Here is a 5,218-nt window from a genome sequence, read left to right as displayed (position 1 = left end):
ACATGCTATGTGATCTGATGGTGAATTTAGGGTGACCCAATGCAAAAATCCTGAGGATCCATGAGCTTTTACCTCCCCCCCTCCCACGCAGCCTCTGCTAGGGTCCCTTATCTCCCTCCTGATCCCACCGATCAGCTGCTTCCTTTCAACACCCCCTTCCCCCTTGTTTGCCTTAGTGTCTTTTCCTTAGCTGGAGCAGTTTTTTGCTCCTCCTTTTCTTCTAATTTCTCTCCTTATTGCTTTAGTCTTCCTGTTTCCCCCCTTTGCAAGTTTGCTGTCTTTACCTCCCCCCTCCCAGGCAGCCTCCTTTATCGCTAGCCTCCCTTATCTCGCTTCCGATCGTTTGCGATTAGTGGCTTCCTTTCAATACCCCCTTCCCTCTTTTTTTAAAAAAGAGCAAAAAAGAGAGAGCATGATCTGTGTTATGTACTGAAGTTCTCACCCTGGGCCAGCAGGGGGATACTGTAGATAGTTTTCACTCAGGTCCACATATGCAAATAAGGGATTGAAAGTGATGTTCAGTGATTGGATAGTTACAGAAAGTTGTTACAGTTGCTTTGTAGTGGAGCTCTATATAGGCAGGCTGGCTGAACCCTTCAGTTCAGTTCTGTTCTGACCTGTGAATAAACAAGAGCTGTTTGAAGAATCGCTGTGTTGTCTGATATGTTCACCCATGATGTCTGGCGATGGACCTGGCGAGGCTGCAGCTGGTGGGTGGTTGTCAGAAGACTTTGCGTTCAGGCTAGTGGAGGCCACGAGGCTACGCTGGCTGAGATGGATGCAAACTGGTTTGGAAGCCTTGTTTGTTAACAGGCAGCCAAACAGAGGAGGAATCTGGGAGGACGCTGTTGGATGGGGGCCATCCCACTCACCTGTTTGCCTTTGCCTTACAGGGATGTCTGGAGCCGGTGAGGTTTTCCCCAAGTCTAAAGTCATGAAGAGAACCACAGGACATCCCTATTTACATCGGAGAAATGAATGCGAAATACTGGCAGTGAGCAATGGACAAGTCCGTGGCCGTACCTGAGAGAAGGAGCTTTGAAGGGAGACTGCAGGTGGACATCTGCTACATTGCAAGTGATGGGGCAGTGGGGAGAGAGAAGAAAATGAGGGAGGAAACATTAGGCCACATTAGGCGCACCGTCCGTCCATTGGAAGTGCTATGAAGACGCTTTGAACAGGAATGGCTTCCCCTCAGGGATTCTGGGAACTGTAGGTGGTTAAGGGGACAGAGAGTTGTTAGGCAGGTTAGGCTTAGGCTTAGGAGTAGGAGTAGGGTAGGGGTACGGTTGAGTTGGGGTAGGGTTAGGGTTCCCTTCTTGTCAGGGAACTCTGGGAATTGTAGCTCTAGGTAAGGGTTAAGGGTTAGCGTTAGGGTTAGCATCAGGGGTAGGGTTCCCTTCTTGTCAGGGAACTCTGGGAATTTTAGCTCTGGTTAGGGAGTAGGGTTGGGGTTCCCTTCTTGCCAGGGAACTCTGGGAATTGTAGCTCTGGTTAAAGGTTAAGGGTTAGTGTTAGGGTTAGAGTTAGGGTTAGCATCAGGGGTAGGGGTAGGGGTAGAGTTCCCTTTTTGCCAGGTAACTCTGGGAATTGTAGCTCTTGGAGGGGAACAGGGGGTCTCCTAACAACTCTCTGCACCCTTTTCAAACTATAGCTCCCAGATTCTTTGGGGGGAGAAGCCATGAGTGTTTAAAGCGGCTTCATAGTGCATGAAATGGTGTGGATGTGGCCCTGGCCTCCCTCACCCCACTGCCCCTTATTATTGTGGAATCGAAAAGATTTCCCCATGCAAATCTCTCGGAAACAATGTATTTCATCTGGAAAAATATTTAATAAAGATTATTTTTTATTAAAACCTTTGAATGTGTTTGAACTGTGTTTGAGTGTGCAGAGAATGATTTCCCCATGAAAGCAATGCCTTTAGATTACAGAATCATGGAATTGCAAAGATAGACGGGACCGAATCTTTTGCTCTACATGGGGCTCAAAGGACAGCCCTGAGATTAAGGGTGGCAGTAATCTGAGCATCCTGGACCCTGCCCCATGGTTCTCCTTGCCCTCCACCAAACACCCATCAAATGTAACAAAAAGGATATTTACATTTCCCTTTTCCCAGCCAAGTTAATCACACCCTTTTGTCTTCATCTGGGTTTATTATTTCTGGAATGGCTACCTGTCTGGCACTCAGGTATCAGGATGCCATGAATTATCACTCAGGTAGAGGGGCTGCTGAGTAGCTGAGCTCACATGTCTATATGCATTCCTGAAGTTTCCCCAGTAAGCCAGTACATAGATACATTTATCAGTGGATTCTTACATTTGGTATATCGTGCAGCAGAGGCCCTTTGAATAGATAGGAAGAAACTGTGATGAAGTGCTTTGTGGGGACAAATAACAAAAGTCACAAAAGTGATTGTGCTGGTTTTGGTAGTGGGCTGCATGTGCATGATATCTGCTGGAGGGGCAACCCCCCCAACATATTCATAAATTCCTGCAACAGTACTGAGGTAAAATCAGTCACTGAATGGTTTGTGCACCCAAAAACAGAAAGCTCAATGGTCTACTCCTGAGTAATCTATTTAATCTCCCTTTTACTTTTCTCGTTTGCTTCTGTTGTAACTAGAAATTAAATCTCAAGTAAAAGGTCCAGTTTAAAGTTTACAGCTGTGTCTGTTTTCCACGTGGTGAGACAAAGTCAGTAGAGTTAAATTTATCTTGTGAAAATGATTTCCCTTTTCATCTTTTTAATAATAATAATAAACTGATGAAACCAGTTCCTGGTTCCTGCTTGCTAGTTTTCTACAGGTTGGCTAGATGGGCCAACTCATCCTATGTTCCTATGTTCTTATATCTGATACTTTAATTTAAAGAAATGTACCAAAAATGTGAATGAAAATCCATGTGTAACCAGCATGTATTCCACCACAGTTCCCAGCAGATGTCTCTGTTGCCCAGAAATACGATAGTTCCAACTGGAGTGTTAATTGACGAGGAATAATCACATACACATGCAGATCAATGGAGATCAGGATAGCAAGTATTAGTTCCCCTTTAACATTTACGGTATATTCTTAGCAACTCTGAATGCTTATAATCATAGGGTGGCTGGGTGTCCTACTTAAGAAAGGACAGTCCTCTGTTTGAAAGAGTCTAATTGTAGGGTAGTCCAGTCCGAGTCTTCATTCTATTAAAATCTTTTGCGTAGTTCCAGCTGCCTTCATAGGGTTAATGACTAATAATAATAATAATATATTAAATTTGTAAACCGCCCTTCATCTGAACACCACAAGGCAGTTCACAACATGAAACTACAAAATGGGGGAAATACATAATAAAACAAAACAAAAGGTGATATAATGTTAATCAGCCAAAGGCCTGGTTATACAGAAATATTTCCCCCTGGTCCCTAAACATATTTAATGAATCTTTCTTTCTTTCTTTCTTTCTTTCTTTCTTTCTTTCTTTCTTTCTTTCTTTCTTTCTTTCTATTACTATTTATTAAATTTATAATCCACCCTTCCCCCAAAGATCACAACATAAAAACCACAAAATGCCTGACACAATAATAATAAAACAATGATCCCCGCCGCACAGTCACAGTTGTTGTTGTTATTTATTAAATTTATTATTTATTAAATTTATATACCACCATTAAAACCACCCAATGTTGAACCTTTAAAATATTTTTGTGTGTATGTGTGAGACTGTTCATAACTCATACTGTTAGGAACTTAGGTGGGTCAGTCTGGATGTTGCCCTGAGGAGGTCGCAGAACCGGACAGGCAAGCAAGACAATGGCCTTAGCTGGCCATTTAAGTGTCTTCATCATCATCCCAAAAGAATGAGCTCCTTTGGCGAAAAGGGAACTATTTATATATGCGATGACAATGGCAAGAATGTTGTATGCCCAGGGATGGAAGGAAGAAAGAACCCCATTGAAAGAAGAATGGATACAGTATCGAAACTGATGGACTATGCCGAAATGGCAAAATTGACTGGGAAGATTAGACACCAAGAGGACAATAAATTTAAAAAAGAACAGCCTAACTTTATAGAACATATGAAGGAACACTGCAAATATCTCACAATGTTAGCAAGATTGGACTAGCACTTGTAGTATAATTTGACAAATGATATTAAAAAGGAAATTGAATAGTTTGGATTAAGGTATTTAGACACAGAAAAAGAGAAGAGATAATTATTGGAAACCGGGGAGAGGCGTAGGGGGAAGTCTGGGGGGTTGGAAGAACCCCCAGAAAATACTGAGATTGTTTGTGGACTAATGCAAATAAAAATGTATGTAAAACCTTTAAAAATAAAATTGATATATAAAAAAGGAATGAGCTCCTTTGCAAGAGATACAACTAAGTGACGGGGCCATCTTAGCTTTTCCTCCACACCCTCACTTTGCTGCTAGGTAGAAGAAGGAGAGCCCAGAGAGTTGTCCGTGAGCTGAGCTGGAAGCTGGAGACACAGAGACCCGCTTGCTCTGTGCTGGAACCAAAGCTGTGAGCAATGGAGAAGCAAGGTCTGTTGGGCTGTCAATGCTGTGAGACCCTCCATCCTATGCTCAGGTTGTATATACAGTGGTACCTCGGGTTAAGAACTTACTGTAATTCGTTCCGGATGTCCGTACTTAACCTGAAACTGTTCTTAACCTGAAGCCCCACTTTAGCTAATGGGGCCTCCTGCTGCCACCGCAGCATGATTTCTGTTCTCATCCTGAAGCAAAGTTCTTAACCTGAGATAATATTTCTGGCTTAGCGGAGTCTGTAACCTGAAGCGTGTGGACCCGAGGTACCACTGTACAGTCATATCTCGGGTTGAAGTAGCTTCAGGTTGAGCATTATCGGGTTGTGCTCCGCGGCGACCCGGAAGTAACGGAACGCGTTACTTCCGGGTTTCACCACTCGCACATGCACAGACGCTCAAAATGACAACACACGCGTGTGTGAAAGCGGTGAATCGCGACCCACGCATGCGCAGACGCAGGTTGCATTCGCTTCAGCATGCGAACGGGGTTCCGGAACGGATCCCGTTCTCATCCAGAGGTACCACTGTATGTGTAAATTGTTGGGAAATGCTCTGTGGTGCCCCTGCAGCCCCCAAACTCCAAGTGTCCTCTGGTATGCGCAGCTCTGGAAAAAGCATTTCCCTTCTTCTCCAGTGCGCTTCAGCAACATATATCAAATGATAAAAAGGTAAAGGGACCCCTGAC

The 5,218-nt window shown here is 43.9% G+C and overlaps 1 long non-coding RNA gene across 1 annotated transcript; it reads left to right on the top strand.

Annotated features, from left to right (window-relative positions):
- The first annotated feature begins 674 nt into the window (after positions 1–674).
- LOC309530686 lies at positions 675–1,859 on the top strand. The gene is made up of 2 exons (XR_014218847.1): positions 675–710; positions 894–1,859. It is a non-coding gene; the product is annotated as an uncharacterized lncRNA (long non-coding RNA).
- The last annotated feature ends 3,359 nt before the right edge of the window (positions 1,860–5,218 follow it).

The sequence above is a fragment of the Podarcis vaucheri genome (genome assembly GCF_965113315.1).
Source record: "Podarcis vaucheri genome assembly, chromosome: 4".
Taxonomy (NCBI): Eukaryota; Metazoa; Chordata; class Lepidosauria; order Squamata; family Lacertidae; genus Podarcis; species Podarcis vaucheri.
This window is presented reverse-complemented; position numbering and strand designations above follow the sequence as displayed.